The sequence below is a fragment of the Podarcis pityusensis genome, assembly GCF_964106645.2.
Source record: "Podarcis pityusensis genome assembly, chromosome: 12".
In the NCBI taxonomy this organism is placed as follows: Eukaryota; Metazoa; Chordata; class Lepidosauria; order Squamata; family Lacertidae; genus Podarcis; species Podarcis pityusensis.
In genome coordinates this window covers 13,428,763-13,448,191 of record NC_138037.1, presented here as the reverse complement: position 1 = coordinate 13,448,191, position 19,429 = coordinate 13,428,763, and the positions used below count along the sequence as shown (strand labels likewise).

The 19,429-nt window shown below is 42.7% G+C and overlaps 1 long non-coding RNA gene across 4 annotated transcripts in view; it reads right to left on the bottom strand.

Annotated features, from left to right (window-relative positions):
• LOC308459190 overlaps positions 1-10,270 on the bottom strand; it is a 481,964-nt gene extending 471,694 nt beyond the window's left edge. For 3 of the 4 annotated variants that reach the window (XR_013977877.1, XR_013977878.1, XR_013977879.1), the window contains exon 1: positions 6,683-6,852. This is a non-coding gene — a long non-coding RNA (uncharacterized lncRNA). Of the gene's footprint in view, positions 1-6,682; positions 6,853-9,033 lie in introns of those variants that run through there. The other variant, XR_013977876.1, reaches the window with a different exon arrangement.
• Positions 10,271-19,429: the final 9,159 nt, after the last annotated feature.

Below are 19,429 nucleotides of genomic sequence, written 5' to 3'. Positions count from 1 at the left end.
GCCTGGTTCCCTGTAACTTTGCTTTTCGAAGTGAGGGAACCACCAGAAGGCCCTCAGCGCTGGACCTCAGTGTCAGGGTAGAACAATGGGGGTGGATGGACTTCCATAAAAGAGAACCACCAATACTAATCTTCTTGATTGATTATTTAATTTCTACACTGCTTAACATATTGGAAATGTCTGAATGCGGTGCACAAAAAACTAAGGCAACAACAGACAACTTAAACAAAATAGTACAAAAATACAGTTACGTGTAAAAGTGTTGCATTGATGCAAAGTTGTGTGTGTGTGTGTGTGTGTGTGTGTGTGTGTGAATTTTCCTTTGACACACCCTTCCTCTCAGCCTCCGGGTTCTCACTCTGGGTTCAAACAAACTCTCAGCTCATCCACAAAAGTCTCACAGTGAGAAGAGGTCCTGGAAATAGTGGACATCAGCCTGGTCTCTCTACACTTGCCTTCTTGGGCAGGCCCAAGGTGGATGGCGCTACCTCAGGCTGCCCACAGTTCTGCCCCATTCATCTGCCCTGTCTACATCTAGTTCCAGGTACAGGAGGTTTGTTGCGTTTCCAGGGGGGTTCAAAGCATGAGGAAAGGGCTCCCCCTCCAGTCACAGCAATCTCTTTGCCCTCTGCAGATAAGTAAATCTAAAAAGTGTTCTCGGATGCTAGAAAGTTTGAAAATCATCAGCCCCTAGTATAAAGTAAGTAGTTTAAACCATAGTCACCCACCATCATTGCACTATATTTCTGGTCTGCTGAAAATTTTTGGCTCTAATGTGGTTCTTCCTTGCCTTTTGTATCCTCCAAAGAAGATTTCCCACAGAGGATGCCAATGTGTGCCTTTAAAGCAGCTATTGTTAAAAATATCCCCTCTAATATTAACAACATGTTTACTTCTTTGTAATCTCATCAACTGTGACATTGTGTAATTGCAGTTTGCTCAAAAGCCTCATCTACCCACTCATTCTTGGAACGAAAAACAACCGAAGGAGCAGCCTCAAACCAAGGATCTCAACCATGAAGCTGAGAATGGCAATGGAACCGACTGGGGCAGCAGCAGGTGTTTAACAAAGAGTTATTACAAGCAGAGATGAGGGAGACATTCGTTCCGGTTCACATTTTAATGTGAACTCACCTAATTCACGCTTCCCAAACGGGTGCTTCTCCAGCCAACGCAGGCATGCACACACACATATATTAGGGGAAAGTGTACAGAAAAAAATAAGTATATCTGTAAATTTATCATGCAAAGGTACAGTATATGAGGGGAAATGGTTTGCAAAACTGCATATATCAGAGGAGATGGGTACCAAAATAAGTATATGTGCCTGAAAATGAAGATGCATTTTCACATAGAGCATTTTTTTAAAAAAAAATATTTTCCTGTTGCAACAGAGCCCCACCACCACCACCTTGCAAGGAGGTGAGAAGGGCACACAGAATATTTTTAAATAAATGAACCACAAACTTATGAGGAAATGGGGTGAACTGAACTCGAGTGTGGAAAAACGAAAAACTAAGAGCAAATTCCAATCAACAGATTCTTCCATTTGTAGTGCCAGGAATAGTCACTCATCTCAGAGCACAGCCTTAGATCAAGGGATCTTTACAATGACAGTGGCATGTTCCCATACAGTGGTGCCCCGCAAGATGAATGCCTCGCAAGACGGAAAACCCGCTAGACAAAAGGGTTTTCCGTTTTTCGATGCGCTTCGCAGGACGAATTTCCCTATGGGCTTGCTTCGCAAGACGAAAATGTCTTGCGAGTCTTGAGATTTTTTTTCGCTTCCCCCCCCCCTTTTCTAAGCCGCTAAGCCGCTAATAGCCTTTTAGCAGCTAAGCCACTAAGCCTTTAATAGCCGCTAAACCGCTAATAGCGCTAATCCGCTAAGCCACTAATAGGGTTGCTTCGCAAGACGAAAAAACCGCTAGACGAAGAGACTCGCGGAACGGATTAATTTCGTCTTGCGAGGCACCACTGTACTTCCAATAATGTTTTACCTTATTGTCCTGACAATTTATTCAGTAGCTCAACCCCTGTGTAGAAGTCTGATCAAGAAAGAAATCTCAGGATAGGATTACACAGAAGAAATCCTCCAACTGTTCAGCATATCAGGACACATACAGGTTTAACTTGCATATGTGATTATCTTTCAGGAAAGAAAGAGATTGGAGTGTGTGTGTGACTTGGCTGGCAAAAGGCAGTTAAGAGTTAAATGAACAGGAAGTGGTTTAGCCTTACCACCCTGAACACACCAGATCTTTTCTAAACTAGGAAAATAAATTTGTTTGTGGGCAGAAGGCCCAATACTCATAGTGAACCAGGCCCAGAAATCCTGTTGGCTGGCTTGGTTACATAACCAGGCTTCCTCAACCTCGCCCCTCCAGATGTTTTGAGACTACAATTCCCATCATGCCTGACCACTGGTCCTGCTAGCTAGGGATCATGGGAGTTGTAGGCCAAAAACATCTGGAGAGCAAAGGTTGAGGAAGCCTGCATAAGACAATTCAGTGGTACCTCGGGTTAAGTACTTAATTTGTTCCAGAGGCCCGTTCTTAACCTGAAACTGTTCTTAACCTGAAGCACCACTTTAGCTAATGGGGCCTCTTGCTGCCCTCAGGCCATCGGAGCACAATTTCTGTTCCCATCCTGAAGCAAAGTTCTTAACCCGAGGTAATATTTCTGGGTTAGCGGAGTCTGTAACCTGAAGCGTATGTAACCAGAGGTACCACTGTACACAAACAAACAGTATTGTCTACCTTACCCTTCCTCTTTCCCTTTTTTAACTGAGCATCTGAAGTGTTGCTGAAATGCCATTCTGGGGTGCTGGGGTCAACCCCCCTGTCAAAAGCTTGTGATCAGTGTTGTTTCAAGTCACAAAACATGGCAAATGCAAGAATTTTCCTATGATCTGTAAAACTGGGGAAATAGCACGTCAAGGCAGCTGGGCTGACTCAATGCATTTTGCTACCTGAGGCAAAGGACAATATGGTGCCTCCCTCATTACATGTGCAACAGCTGACTAGACTGGCATTTGGATGTTACTTCAACACTGGTAATGAGACAAGAGTCCTCCGCCACACTTAAGGGCAACAAGATAGCTTACAGCATACAAAGCAGGCACACAGCTCTGTCTACTATCCATCACTCAGCATTTGCCACCTGAGGCTGCACCGTGTCTCATGGTAGGGCCGGCCTTCCAAAGCAGAAGTACAATTGCATTGCCAGAAGCAGATAAAACCTACAGTACAAGATTTCTTAATTGGTATACTGAATTATTCATCTCTAAAAGAAGCACGTGGGTCTTCTCATGAATGATCCCCAAACAGTAGACTGACTCTGGGCACTGACAAATTTAATGTCTTTCAAAAAATTATATCACATTGTAATTTACAAGCTGAACCAGTTGAACATTCAAATGCTACATTGGTAACATGGAACCATACCCTGGATATGACTTCTAAGAGTTTGGTAAATGAAATTTTGTTCAGTACATGTCTTTATACATGCTATTCAAGTTACAAGACAGCTCAGCTGGAATTCTAGGTAGTAGATTTTGATGCACAATCTCTACTGAGTCTACAGGGCGTGACTAATTCAAATTCTGTACAAATAGTTAATTTAATAGAAACATACCCAGAAGATCGGTGTGATGCTGATATCGATTACAAAAATGTGTTTCAAGGCCCAGGTTGCTAGAGCAGTAGTCCAAAGAAAAAGAAAAGAAAAAATTAACCCAGAACTAACTGATTGTAATCAATGCAGCACAGAAGCTTCTAGTGGCAAGTGATAAAATTTTAAGATAACCAACTCATGGGGGGAGGATGAAGGTGACAGTCATGGTGGAAGAACTACAGAGTAGGTCAATCTAGAGTTGGAGTCAACAAGCCTGGCAGAGACCAGATAACGTATCTGAACCCATAATGTCATAATGTATAGAAAGGCTGGAAAGAAGTTGAAATATGAAAGAGGGGCAAAATCCTGGAGAGCCCCTATCTGGAGATGTCAGGAATATATGATCAAATTAATGGTGTTGGTGGCATTAATTATAGCACTGGGCTCCTTGAATATCTATTTGGCAATTATTGTCTACAGCTCATGACTGGAACATGCCGGAATCAATCTTGGCTTACAACACAGGGGCTTTTCCATAATGCTGCACTTATTGCTCAGAGAAAAGCCAAAGCACACACACAGCTCTGGGGCATGCACAGAGTTTCAGATGAACCTACTTACTTGGTGGCCGTCTTTCAGCATCAGCAGGGACTTTGGGCAGAGTCATCTGGATGGCAAAGCTCCAGGCTGAGCACACTCAGTATAAGCACAATGTACATTTTAGCAGACATATATTTACAAGATTGGAATTTGGGACTCTTCAGCTCAAGGAAGTATAGCCAACAGTTAGCTAAAGAACTGTTGAGAATCTTGATGGTGTCATATGGCAGGGATTCATTTTATTTGGTTTTTAATAAATAAATAAATTCTGTCCTACTAAAATAGTGTCCGAGGCAACTTAGCAGATGGATGAGACCTGCAGGTATAGGGCGGTATGCAAATTTCATAAACAAGCAAACAAACCTGATATGACAGAAGTTCAGGTAATTACATAATGACAGGCTAAACAAGTTTGTGATGGATTTTAAGAAAGGAAAGGTGAAAATGAATAAAGAAAAATGCGTACTTGGCAGGTGAGAAATAAAATTATCAATACACCCAAAGGTGTTTTAAAAACAGATGCAACTAAAACAGAGGCTATATACTTGCAGTGCCTCACTCAAAGAGCAAAGCTGGTCTGCAAAAAGTTATAGGAAAAATCAACAGTAACACCATATTGCAATTGTACGCATGTCTAACCAGACACAAGTTCCAATGAGTTCACCAAGGCTTAGTCCCAGGTAAGTGTGCAAAGTATTGTAGCCTTAAAACACAACATTTTGCAAATTTACCCAGAAGTTCCTCTGAGTTCTGTGGGACTTACTCTCTAGCAAGTATTTAGGATTGTAGTGCAACCCTATGCATCTTTACTCAGAATTAAATCCCATTATGTTCAATGGGGCTTATTCCTAGATAAGTATACAAATATTGCAGTTATAGACCCAAAATGTTGAGTTTTTATTGTATACAGCAGCCCGAGGGTGGCCCTTCGAAGTGTGGAAACAGACCACGAAACCACTTGCACCAACTGGGAAGTGGGGAGAATTATATAATGCACTTCCAAGAATTTAAAGATCGCTACCGACAACAACACAGAAATATCAACTGCATGCAGTAACCAGACCACACAAACATTTGACAATACTGGCAATCTAAGGACACAGCGGGAACAAGGGGGTGGAGAATGTTCTGAGGAGGCTGATGTTGTTCTACACCCCTTGCGATGTGCTCGCCAACCTCAGAACCAGAACTGAAAGTATGCCATACAGCGTCTTCAATCAGGAATTTCAAACACCTCAATTAGTGGGAAGACGTACCAACAAAGAACCAAAACCAAATTCGAAATCAGTTTGAAGTAAGAGTTGCATAGTATTAGATCAGTTTTACTTGTTTCACATATAAGTCTCTTGAGGCATCATCATTTCGTAAGATCTTAAGAAGATCCCTGCTGGATCAGACCAAAGGCCCATCTAGCATCCTGTGTTCACAGTGACCACCCAGATGCCTCCACAAGCAAGACACAAACACAATAGTATTCCCTTTACTCGTTATTATCAGTAGCTGGTATTGGAGGTGTACTACCTCTGTCACTGCAGGTAGTACAAAGCCATCAAGGCAAAAAGCCATTGACAGCCTTACCCTCCATGAATTTGAAAGCCACTCACTGCAATAGCCCACAAACCCAATGCGTTGTCGTGGAGACTTGTTTTCTCCACACAGGCTGATAGAGGGAGATGAGCTCCAGCCTCGATATGGGCCTTGATATTGAACTTCCCATCTGTTCTGCCTTCAGCCAACTGCAACAACCTATGACCTTTCTCAAGATTAACCACATAAGGCAATAGTAGTTTGAGCTGCCATAACATATCTTATACTGTGCACAATAAAGGGTGTCAAAGGTATCCGTCAGTTCAGCTTGGACTGGGACTCAGAAAGAAAACTGTGCCTATACGTACGAAAGTATTAACATCTAGTGTAAATGGATAATTTCGTATCATTTGTGCATAAATATCCCCAATATGTTTAAGTCAATACCTTCCAATTGCACTCGTTTATTAGATACGTCTCAGCAGCTGTGCAATTTACTTCTTGGTTAATAGCAGAGCTTTTCTACCAACTGTCTCTTATTTGGCTGTTGGCAAAATTCAGCCTGCCTTACCTGGCAATTGGATCTCATAACCATTAATGTATACAGGATTTTAGAATTCAGAATACTCCTTGTCTTCCAGAAATGAGGCTGAATATGCTATACAGTACAGATGCTCCCATCTTAAAAAATTAATTGGTGGGATACAGTGCCTGGTTATATTGAAGAAACTATCTAACATGGTTGGGTTGCTTCCCATATTTAATATAAAATGGGTGCCTTTTTTTCTACATTTGATATTGGAAGGTATGCCACAGACATTTCTTAGACATATAGCTCAGCAGCTTTAAGTTCTACCTGGGAATGACTTCCCTATGAGGCTTTTGCACCCCAATAAGAGTTTGGGGTAAGGAAATTCTGGTGTGTGTGATAGTCCCTTACCTGCAGAAGTCTTCTCATTCAGTTCAGTGTTGCAAGAAGCTCTACTCAAAGGCGGAGTACTCAACCAAATGGCTTTCAGCTGTTGTAATATACAGTTACTGATTCACACCTGTGTGCACAAAGCCCTGAGCTCCTTACCATGGGAGGAGACCAACCGGCTCCCAGCAGCCTCTGCTTCTCCCCCCCCCCCCCAAACTTCCTAGAGCATGCTGGAAGCCCAGAATCTCTCCAAAAGATTTTTGCTGCCTGCATCTTTAAGACTGCATAATTCTCCTGCAAGTTATTTCTTTTTAAGTCATTTGGAACCTTTTCCATCTATATTCTACTGCCAACAGTTTGGAGGGTTGTTTGCTGCAACTTCGGAAAACTGAGTAAAATTTTCACTTATTTGTAAAGCTAAGTGCAACTTATTCTATCCAAAGTATTTTTGTGGGGAATGTTTGTTTGAAGGTGGGTGAGGTCAGATGTAAATATAAGTTTTAATGTGCTTGGAGCAACTGTCATTGTGCTAAATCTGCTATGAGAGAGTAATGAATCTCTCTTCCAAACCTCTCTCTCTCCAGCATCACCAAGCCTCATAACCTTGTTTGCAATAAGGGGTAAATATTGAGCTATCTTACAGGGTTGTTGTAAGGTAACAAATGCAACCTGAAAGTGCAGTAAAATAATGACTGCTAGCCTTGCCTCCATTTTTTCTCCTTTTCCAATAGTCAGTCAACATTTGTGTGTTTACAGAGCAAGCTCCATTTTCCTTCAGTGTTTTATGGTGGCATAAAACTTCAATTCCCACCCCAAGTATCATTACATTTTTTGTTAACTTCCGGAGCATGCCAGTACTGCCTTGTTTGTTCATTTGGTTCCAATCCTGTCAGCGCTCCTCACCTAAGTTCACTATTGTGCATATGAACACCCAAAAGCACTACTTAAGTGCAAAGTATTATAAACGGGTAAGAGCAAAGGTTTAGAGTAATGAAAACATTATCTCACTGCAACTCTCTCCTGCCTCACAGTAATGTCAGTGAAATGAACACTGTGATCCTATATATGTCTGCTCATAAATAGAGTTCTAGATGTACTTCTTCATGTACAGTGGTACCTCGGGGTAAGAACTTAATTCGTTCTGGAGGTCCGTTCTTAACCTGAAGCACCACTCTAGCTAATGGGGCCTCCCGCTGCCGCCGCACCGCCAGAGCACGATTTCTGTTCTTAACCTGAAGCAAAGTTCTTAACCCAAGGTACTATTTCTGGGTTAGTGGAGTCTAACCTGAAGCGTATGTAACCCGAGGTACCACTGTACAACCTAGTTAAACTATGTGACTTGCTCGCATAAGGGAGCAGTGATGGCAACCATCTTTGATGGCTTTAAAATAGGATTGGACAAATTCATGGAGGAGCAGACTATTGATGACTACCATCCATGATGGTTCTTGCTCTGCCTCCATGGTCAGAGGCAAAACAGTTCCTGGAAACCACAGAGAGGGAAAGTGATCTTGCACTTGGGTCTTGTTTGTGGCGTTTTTTGTGAAATGCCTTGAGGCATTTTTTGTGAAATGCCCCGAGATCTTCAGTGTGGTGTAGTGGTTAAGAGTGGTGGACTCGTAATCTGGGGAACCGGGTTCTCGTCTCCGCTCCTCCACATGCAGCTGCTGGGTGACCTTGGGCCAGTCACACTTCTTTGAAGTCTCTCAGCCCCACTCACCTCACAGAGTGTTGTGGGGGAGGAAGGGAAAGGAGAATGTTAGCCGCTTTGAGACTCCTTCGGGGAGTGATAAAGTGGGATATCAAATCCAAACTCCTCCTCCTATACAAATTTAATAAATCTTCATTATCATCCTCATCTGGTTGGCCACAGTGAGGATAGGATTTCAAATGGCCTCTGATTTCAAATGGCCTCCCTCCCAGTTTAAACAGCATTACCCACACCCCCAAACTTGAAGCCGATACCACGGTTTATGTCTGGTGCATCAGAGATGGCATTTTACTTGCCAAGCAATAGGAGTTCTGTATGCTTCATAACAGTCACTGAATTAGCACTTCTAGCCCATAGGAAAGCTACTGATACTCTAGATCAAAGCGCATGCTGTGAACATCCTGGGGTCACATTTGGGCAACAATTTTGTTGACAAAGGCAACAGAGGAAGCGGGAATTCTGTTAACTAGTCCGCAACCTAGTCTTGGAACCCCTGCTGAGAATAATATTACCATATACAGAATGGCATTTATTTCTAATGGCTCCTCTTCTGAGCTCTGTACCATATGCTGCTTTTTTTTGCAGCAGCAGCAATAATAATGATAATAATAAGAATAATAATAAGAATGATGATAATAATAATAAATTAAAAAGAAAATACCCCAGCGGTCTCCGCGTTCAGTGCAAATCCTACAAGGTTTTCCTGAACAAATAGCAGATAGTGACCTTTTGGCCTTTGTTTTGCATGAGAATTAACATCAGTATTCAGTAGTTACTACTGTGACTAGGGACTACTGCAAATGCCAGATTCTGATTTAAAACTCGGGTGTGTGTGTGTTTTTTAAGAACCCAGAAGAAAAGGGGGTCTTTGAAGCTCATCTGCATTACAGATCAGGCCTCTCTGAGAAAATCAACCATCCATAATTCATTACATGTTTCCTGCAGGGCTTGGAGACAGCAGCGATCCTAGCAACAGCAGAGTCATAGCAACAGCTGCAAAGCCGGCCAATCCAGCGTCATCCTTCCTTATGCAACATAACCAATCAGAATGGGGAGCACCAGGCTGAAATGTTGTCAGCCAACTGGTTATTCTGTCATAAGCCTAGTTTTTAAACTAATGTGTGCTATTGGAATTTTCACTAGCATGCTGAAGGGGAAAAGGTCTGAAGCCTTTTTTTTGCTGAAACGTAGAATGAAATGAAATGCAAAATTGTGGACTTGAAAAAATTCTCCATTCCTCCAAATTTTTAGCCCAGTGCATCAATTAAGTATATTTAGACTACTCCAGTGTACTATCACTTTCATATGGAGCTCATCACAATATCACTGGTCAAAATGGTTTTCATTATGATAAAACAGCACATTTTACAGACTTTTAGGCTGCAATCCTAGATCCGTTTACCTGGCAGTAAGCCCTATTTAACTCTGTGGGACATAATTTTGAGGAGACATATTTAGGACTGCATTGCCAAACTTTCACATTTATTCCTCCATCGCTGCTTCCTGAATGATTTTCCGTATTTTATAATGTGTTTCTGCTTAGCCACAAAACTACAGAAATAATCATTTGGGGTGGGGTGGAAATACAAAAGGTGCCATACGTTGCTTAAGAGCTTGGTTAATTGTGACTAGTTGTTCCCCTCCATTGTGATGTCAAAACAGCAATGCTTTCGCAATCTAAAACATAACACATTAAAAATCAGAGATCTGCTTTTGAAATGCTTTGCTGTTTTGATTCTTTAATACAAACTGCTGCGGTAATTACAATTTTAGTGGTATTCTCCTTGGGATGCTAATAGTTTACTGAGCATCATGTGATGTGATGTTTGTCCTGAAAACACATAGTTGAGAACAAAGAAAATAAATTGTCTATGGGCGTATGGAAACAAATGGAGATCAGAAACCGTATCATACTCACTTGAGCAGAACTTACAATTTTAAAACCGCCTGAGTCTTCGCAGACACCACTCTGCTATATTTCATAGCTGGTAAGGATGCCGGAAAATGTTTACAAACAGGATACTGATTACCATATTTTTCCATGTATAAGACGCCCCCTATTTTGGGGGACTCAACATGAAGAAAATGCACTATGCACTATTGTGTATAAGACGATCCCTTATTTTAAACTTCAAAAATTTAGGAAAAAGTCTTATACACTGAAAAATATGGTATTTTCTTTGTTGTTGTTGTTTAGTCGTGTCCAACTCTTCATGACCCCATGAACCAGAACATGCATGCCTTGGAAACTCTCACTTTCTTCTCAAAGCTTCTCCTTTTTTATGTCCATGGAGATTTCTTGGCAAGGCACTCCTGTCTTCCACTGCCTCCCGCAGTTTGGTCAAACTCATGTTGGTAGCTTCGAGAACACTGTCCAACCATCTTGTCCTCTGTCGTCCCCTTCTCCTTGTGCCCTCAATCTTTCCCAACATCAGGGTCTTTTCCAGGGAGTCTTCTCTTCTCATGAGGTGGTCAAAGTACTGGAGCCTCAGCTTCAGGATCTGTCCTTCCAGTGAGCACTCAGGACTGATTTCCTTAAGAATGGGTAGGTTTGATCTTCTTGCAGTCCATGGGACTCTCAAGAGTATTTTCTTTAGGAAGGTTCAATAACTTATAGTTGGGTGTTGAACCAGCACCCCTTCAAGTGGCGTTGGACCGCTACTCTCCACCTGCATGGTCAGTACCAGATTTACATAGAAGCTAAACAAGCTACAGCTTAGGGCCCCACTCTCTTGTGGGCCCCAAAAAAATTTAAAGGAAAAGAAACTGGATGTGCATTTCCAAAATGTAAGATAAAAAACAAATAAAACAAAACCTACATACAGCAACAGTGTATTGTGTTGTGTAGGCTCCTATTTGTTATGTGCAAATGGCTTTAGATACCTATTAGGCCCATAAATTACCATACAGCATATATGCAACACAAAAAACAGCGACAATTTGTTGTTGACAAAGGACAGCTGGACATATAAAGGGCCCCATTACCTTCAGTAGCTTAGGGCCTCATCAAACCTAAATCTGGCCCTGTGCATGGTGGATGATCAGGGGCAATGGAAGCTGAAGTTCAACAACATACAGAAGGCCACAGGTTTCCCATGCCTAGCATGCCAAGTAAAAAAGACGTGGCTCCTGCATTGTCAAGAACTAGCAGTAAATGACACTGTGGAAGTGTGCACTCTTTATTAGCAAGAACATGATCTGTGCAGACTTGGCAGAGTGTCAGGCCTAATATGCACAGCAGCTCATCCCCGGTTGGTCTTGAACCCATGGATCAACTGCAGAGACTGAAAGTCCCTGCCTCCCCACAGCTGCCTAAGTCCCCTCCTTTTCCAGGGTTTATCCCAAGCAATTGGAGACTGTGCCTACATGAAGCCAACCTGTCCTCTGCCCTTTTCATGCCTCTTCTGGTTCTGGGAGACCAGAGGGGAGGGGAGCTTGCTGCAACAGCAGCAGGGGGAAGACACCCATATCTCTTCTCTGCCTCTTGGCCTCCCTCCCTCCTCCCTTGCTTCAGCTTCTGCCTCCAATTCTGGACTTCTCTCTGCCAGACACTTCCCCAGCTCATTATGCCGTGTTACCTCTTCAGCTCCTGACACCTCCTCTTCCCTGTGACCACTCATCATTGTCCCACCACCACTCCCCAGACTTTCAGCCCTCTTCCCTTGGTGGTTCACCAGCTGGTTTCACCCCCCATTCCTCTACGTCCAGCCTTTCCATGGCACGCACCTTCAATAGTTGTGTTGGTATAAGAAAGGAAAGGGATGCGGGTGGCGCTGTGGGTTAAACCACAGAGCCTAGGACTTGCCGATCAGAAGGTCGGTGGTTCGAATCCCCGTGACGGGGTGAGCTCCCGTTGCTCGGTCCCTGCTCCTGCCAACCTAGCAGTTCGAAAGCATGTCAAAGTGCAAGTAGATAAATAGGTACCGCTCCAGCGGGAAGGTAAACAGTGTTTCCGTGCGCTGCTCTGGTTCGCCAGAAGCGGTAGTCATGTTGGCCACATGACCAGCTGTACGCCGGCTCCCTCGGCCAATAAAGTGAGATGAGCGCCGCAACCCCAGAGTCGGTCACGACTGGACCAAATGGTATGGGGTCCCTTTACTTTACCTTAAGAAAGGAAGTGCTCTTTGTCACCTGTCCACTATAAGTACTTGGCTGCAGAGGGAGGAGAGAGACACAGAGAGTTGCCAGAAGCCAGCCCCAGATGGTGATTAAAGATTTATTTCACCAGAAACATGTTTCTGTGTAACACATTTTTATCTTATCTAAGAAAATTAGAATAATACAACAGAGAATATCTGAAATCGTTTTTTTAGACAGGGAGGGTACTCACAATGTTCCACATAAACACATGTGCTGTACAATAATATAGTTATATAAATCTTGCCAGCGGGCATTATCTTCGATTTCATATCTTTAGGGGGAAATGAAAAGTAATCATTCATCTTTACCTTAACGTTACCACTTGAAGGAAAGATACGAGAGGTTATCTCTGGTGAAGCCTTGGCCCACAGCCGAGAAATCTCAGAGAAATTCCACCTGAGTGCCTCTGTTTCTCTCCATGAGTGAAAGAAGATTTACTAAGGATGCTTCAGAATGTATTTTGAGGCCAATTGCCCTATTCTGAACTTTCCAGATGATACATAAATTGACCAAAACTGTGAAGATTGTCAAAGCACAACTGGAATGAACACACGTGTGTGTGTGTGTGTGTGTGTGTGTGTGTGTGTGTTCATCTATGCATTTTATAAAAAATCTGCTTTTTCAGTAGCGACTTTTCAGATGCTAGAGATTAAAATAAATTACCAAGTACTTCATAATACTGCAAGCAGAAAGGAAGATTCTGGATGTAATCATTCCAGGTCTGTGTAAAAATAATTACTGGTTTGTGTAGGGATGTACATGTTTTTCAACTGTTTAGAACTCTTACAGGTCTGAGGTGTTGACATTCAAATCAAAATGTTTGTGTTACCTGGTTATGAAAGAAAACTTAAGAACTGTGGCTCTGAAAACATAATTACTGTCAATAAACTGAAATTTACATTTTATTTCTTTTCTTGGGGTGGCAATTGTGTATTTTGGTTGCAATTAGACAGTAATGAATGGAGGGGGAGGAGTGTACATCAGGCCCATAACTATTCATTAAGCTAATCTAATGAACCCTTTGGTCTGCATAGTTAAAAATAAGAAATTGCCTCATAGGATGGTTAAGTGGTCCCATACCTTCATCCTTAACTTTGACAGCTTCAATGTAGAGCTGGGAGGCATCCTCAAACCAAAAAGCACACAGCTCTCTAATGAGCTGGTAGAATCATACAACTTAAGCTAATGAATTTCTTATCCTCTTAGACTGATTTAAAAAAAAAAAGTTTTCTGGGAGAAGTCAAAAGATCTCAGCATTTTAAAAGTGGATTTGTACTTTCCATTCCAGAGAAGAAGAAAAGAATCTCAACAATGGATAAAACTCACAGCATAATTCTGAACGAACAATTGTGTGACAATAACTTGACTAAAACATGATTAGTGTGTGGGGAAAGGCCTCTTCTGTGATTTGTTCAAGACACCATGCAATGCACAGACACAAATACCCACCATGGCACTGAAAATATGTGAGTTCATTGCAATGTAAAATGCCTACTGATTCTGCATTTCATAATATTGTTCTGCAAGCACAGACGCACACACTTCCCTGAACTGTATGTAGCTTTCAGAGCCGCCGTTTATAGGACTTTACAGTCCTGAAGACTTATAATTATCTATGAAGATTTGTGACATATTTTCTGAGAGCTACTTACTTATAGGTATTCAAACTGAGCATGGGGAACAAGCCAGCTACTGAACTGAAAATCATTACCAAGTTTGACACTATGGAATTTGGACTCAATAGCCACTAGGGGCAGCTCATTTTCTGCAGAAATCAATTGCTCCTCTCTATGGGTGTTTACACTACCAGTCTTGCTGTGCCTACTTACCACCATGTTGCACTATTCACACAGTTTACTAGGGCTCCTACATTCTGCTCAACAGATGCACACCCTTGATGCCTCCATTCTGCACTTTGTTCTCCATATTCGATCCATTCCCAGGTTATGTTGCTTTGCAGTATTGTAAAACTATAGCACTTCTCTCCCTCCCTCTCCAGCTTTGATCGTCACTCGCCTCAACTACTGCAATTTTCTGGTCTCTGATATTACACTGCCGCCTCATGTCTATCTAGCACTCACCTGCATAAATCATTCACCTGACACAATGCCCCTCCTACAAATCCCTATTTTATGGCCTCCATAGGCCCGCTTATTTGGAGGGGACAAACCATGGTTTATCATGCATGAGTGTATTGCTTCCACTTTGCTCCAGTTCAAGCTAGGCAGAAGCAAACTACAGTCTTAGCATTCTTTCCAAACAAGGGATCATGGTTTGTTTCACTCTTATTAACTACGATCAGTAAACGAAGGGCAAACCTTGGCTACAGATCATGGTTTGCTGGCATGAAACAAACCATGATCCCTGATTTGGACAGAACGCTAAGCTAGGGGCCATGATCTGTTTCCTCCCACTGCAAGTAGGAAGCAGCAAAGCAGTTCAGTCTGGTGTTTTCATGGCAAACCATTAACTGTGGTTTACCATGGTGTGCAAACTAGGTCAATCAGTCAACATATGCAGTGAAGGTGAGAAAGGGGCCAAAATGTTATTTTATAATACTACAATTAGCCAAATCCATACAGGAAACTCCCTGTTTGCACAGGGGTGGTGTTCCGGGTCATTGTGCACCTGCAAGAAAATTGCAGGGTTTTTTTCAATGGATGTTCCGATTATACACACAAACAACCTGTTCTGCCCCTGCCCCAACCCATTCTGACTCTTTTTTGTGATGTTTTTGGGTGACTTCCAGGTTCGGTGTGATACACATGCGTGCATGTGTGCGTCATGCACATATCGGACGTGCCTAAAATGGTTGCGGTGTTATACCATATTTCTCTGTAGACCAAAAATAAACAGGAATTAAGCTGTTATACTATGAAATGTGACTGATTCCCCTGCTCTCGTTCTAGTCAAGCAGAACATCTCTTTTGACCATTGCAGTCAGGCCAAATACCGTATTTTAACCTATTTGCCACCACAATCTCTCTCCACAGCCCAACGTAGACTGCCTTGGTCGCTTCTGTCAAAATGAGGACAGGCTTCACGGAAGGAACAAAGGCCTCTCTCCCTTTTAGTCATTGTGTCCTTCTGAAAAAAAGAGAGAAGGGGCCCTCCTCAGGTAATTAATGCCCTGTGATTAGTTCCCCTCTCTCTCTATTTATTCAGGAGTGGGGAGAGAGGCCCAAGAGATCTCTTCACTATATGCGTGTGGAAGAGGGACAGGTCAAGGAGAAGGAGCAGCCTCAGAGGCAGCCATGGCATTGACAGAGCCTGTCCATTCTCTTTGGTAAGGAGGGGATCAGAGGAAATAAGTCTTCCTACCCTCCTTCTGGAGAGGAATCCAGACTGGGAAATAATGCCTGGCCTGACCTCAGACATTCCAAAGAAATCAAGGAATACCAGCCTCTTTTCCTTCGTTTCTTCCCTTTACATATGAAGGCAAAGAGGAGGGGAAAACAATTTGGCAATTATTATTTCTGAAAAGAGGGGTGCTCCGAAATGGGAAGACCTTTGATGATGGTGATGATGAGTCTTCCTTCATAGGAAGGTTGTTTTTTTTTTAAAAAAAAAAAAGCAAAACCATTCATGCCAAGGGAAGCCAGAAAAATTTCTTCGTGGGACAGCATGAGACTCACAGGTTTGCTGAATGGGAAGCAAATAGGGAGGGGGGGCAGAGAGAAGGCATAGCCCCATAACGACTCCCTTTGTAAGACACAGAAAAGGCCAAGCCATCCATTTGAAGAAACGAGGGGGGAGGGCTGGCTATGAATGTGTTGTTTAGAATGGAAGTGATCAGAGGGACATAAAAAGGAATATGGCTTCTTGGTTCTCAGATGAACATTGCCCAGTCTGTATTTACTGAACCTATGGAACCTGTTTTTGTTTAAGAAGGCTTGCTCTGAGGTGTGACCCAGTCATTCATGGGGCATTAATTGTACATCTGTAACGATGAGTTCATATTTTTTTTAAGGGTTTGTAGGAATGGTTTTATTGTTTTCAGAACGTGCCATTTTTATTTTTGGCATTTTCTCTGATGTTTGTCTTGTTGCATACCTGTTTGCAATAATAGCAAAACAAAACACTAATACTGCAACAAACAAACACACACACACATATATATATACAGAGAGAAGAGAGAGGAAGAGAGAGACCATCATCATCACATCCCACTCGGAGTGAGTTAACGGAATGACCTTTGGTTCGCTCCTCTATGGGGAGTCTGAGAAAATGACCCCTGACCTTTAGCTCAATGGGAGCTCAGGAGAGGTCAGGAGGAATAACTCTCACCGCAATCTCTCTCTCCACAGGAGTTTGAAGGGGGGTGGACCTCAAGAACTGAGGAGTATGTGATCAGCAAAACTTTGCAGCATTTCTGAAGATAAAAAAGCAGGCAGAGGGGGGAGGGGAGGTGATATGTTTAGCTACAGTCCCTTGGGGTGGGGGTGGGGGAATCACCTACTATTGAGAAACAAATAAACCCATTTCAAGCAAGAATATACCTCGACTCTTTGACTTGCAAATCAGGAAAAAGACAAGCAGGAGGGGGGCGGGGGAAGGGAGGAGACCCAGGATGTAGTTCAAAATCAGGGTGTTCCCCTCTGAAGAGATGCAATCAAGGCTCCCAGCCATCAGGCACAATAGTTCTGCTTAAAGGAAGCAGCTCGGAATTAAGCAGAGTGCTTTTTTGTTTTAATGAGGTGATCTTTCCCCCACAATTACAAAATGCCTTTGCTGAATGTAGCATCAACTAAAGGGGGGAAATCTGGATTGTTTGATGGGGAATTATCATCAAGGGCATATGAATTAAAACTTCAAATCTCCACTATGTTTCTTTCTTTGTCTCCCAAGAGTCCATACAGAAATCAACTGGCAACACTAGCTAGATGCTCAAGAATGATTTTTTTTCAACAACAACAAAAAGACTACAGAATATACTGCACTCCAGATCTTTCCCAATCAAGCCACACAGCTGTAAAGGTTCCTGTCTTTATAGGCAAGGCTGTTATTTAACAGAAACGATATCTTGCTTTCAGCAATGGTTTTATGTCTCTGCCCATTAAGTCATAACCATACCAGCTAAAGCAGAGGAAAAGGCTCTTTAACCGCTTTCTTGCACATGTGCTTTTGCTATATGTTTGCAACATCATGCTATAAACCATGTAGCAGGAAGCTCCAGACTCAAACTCCTCCTATCCCCACACAGCTGATCTTTCTGGTTTTCGTTAACCATAGTTGCTGGCTTAGACGACAAGGCGAACTTCAGATAACACTAACCATGGTTAGTTTCACAAGCCAGCTTCATAACTCATGCTTTGAAGCTGGCTTGTTTGAAACAAACCATAGAGAATGTTGCCCACGGTTTGCCATCCCAGACGACATGGCGCCAAACATACACAAGCCTTCTGGGAACTCTCCAAAGCTATTCAGAACCCCAGGTTAGCTGGGTTCCCACCCAAGACTTTTCTCCAACTCACTGAGAGTAACAAAGCATAATGAAATGGAGAAGGGGGAGCTTAGTGTGTTGTGTGTAGCTGGTGCCCACCCACAAACCCATCACCTTAAGTCAGTGCTTGAAACCTAATCCTGTTCAAAGCAGGCTTAACTCTTCTTGTCCTGGACTAGAAGTAACTGGCCCATGCTCTGGTGACATTCAGATTAGATTGCTGCCATATGCTCTGGGCTTGCCCTCCTACTAACCGCCGGTCCAAAGAGTGGCACTGCTTATCAACAGTAAGAATCTTCCTTCTCCTTCTCCTCCCAGTGTTGTTGCCCTTGTAGAACTCAGCAGGGAAGATGACAGGGGCAAAACTGGAATTAATAGACTCCACCTCTCATTAGCTCTGGCCCCACCTGCTCCAAGGTCACGGCCACTACTGGACAAAGCCAAACAACATGAAGATTGTAAGAAGATGGAAAAACAGTTGTTGTTGTTTAGCCTTAACCGGACCAGGCTGTGCTGAGCAAAACACAGATTTAAGGTTGCACCAAGGGCTACTGAGGTGGAGAAATTGCAATGGGTGCTCCCCTACCAATAAATAAATGAATACATAAATAAGGAAGTCAACCGTTATTTGGATGTGTCTCTTGCCAAGCAGAACACCTGGATCCCTTGTGAAAGCAAACAGCAGACATAAATAAAAGGAAACATGGTGGCCCTTATATAAGTAATGCTGAAGTATAATTTTATGTGGCAAAGGAGTGGGGGTTTTTCCTAATGGAATAACTCCTCTACTGATGATGACTTTCTTTTGGATATTCAGAAATGACTGACAGTTGCACAGAATAGTCGGGAAAGGAGATTTGTCCTTCTCTTCATCTTTTGTTTCTCTTCCTTTTATTTTCTTCTTTCCCTCCATCTTCCCCCATCTGGACTCGTAATTAGCATTTGATTTCCACAATTCCCTGCAATCTTGCATGTTCTTTTCTGAAACAGCATGTGTTCTATCTTCATGGGAAATCAAAGTGGCATCATGTTTACATTTCAGCAATGTGTGTCACAGAAATTAATTTAGCCATACGTGCACAAAGACACCTTTGAAACTGAAGGGGGGAGGGAGGGAGAGGAAAACATTAAAAGGAAGTGCCTAGCTGAGCACTAGCAACATAGCGGGGACAGACAAAGGAGACTGGTGAGCATATCTGGCAAACAAAAATGCACAAAGAGTTCAGACTGCCTTGTTCTATAGTGTAGGGCCTCCCTTCTACAGTGGTGCCTCAGGTTACAGACGCTTCAGGTTACAGACTCCACTAACCCAGAAATAGTATCTTGGGTTAAGAACTTTGCTTCAGGATGAGAACAGAAATCACGCAGCGCCAGCTGGAAGCCCCATTAGCTAAAGTGGTGCTTCAGGTTAAGAACAGTTTCAGGTTGAAAACGCACCTCCAGAACGAATTAAGTTCTTAACCCGAGGTACTAC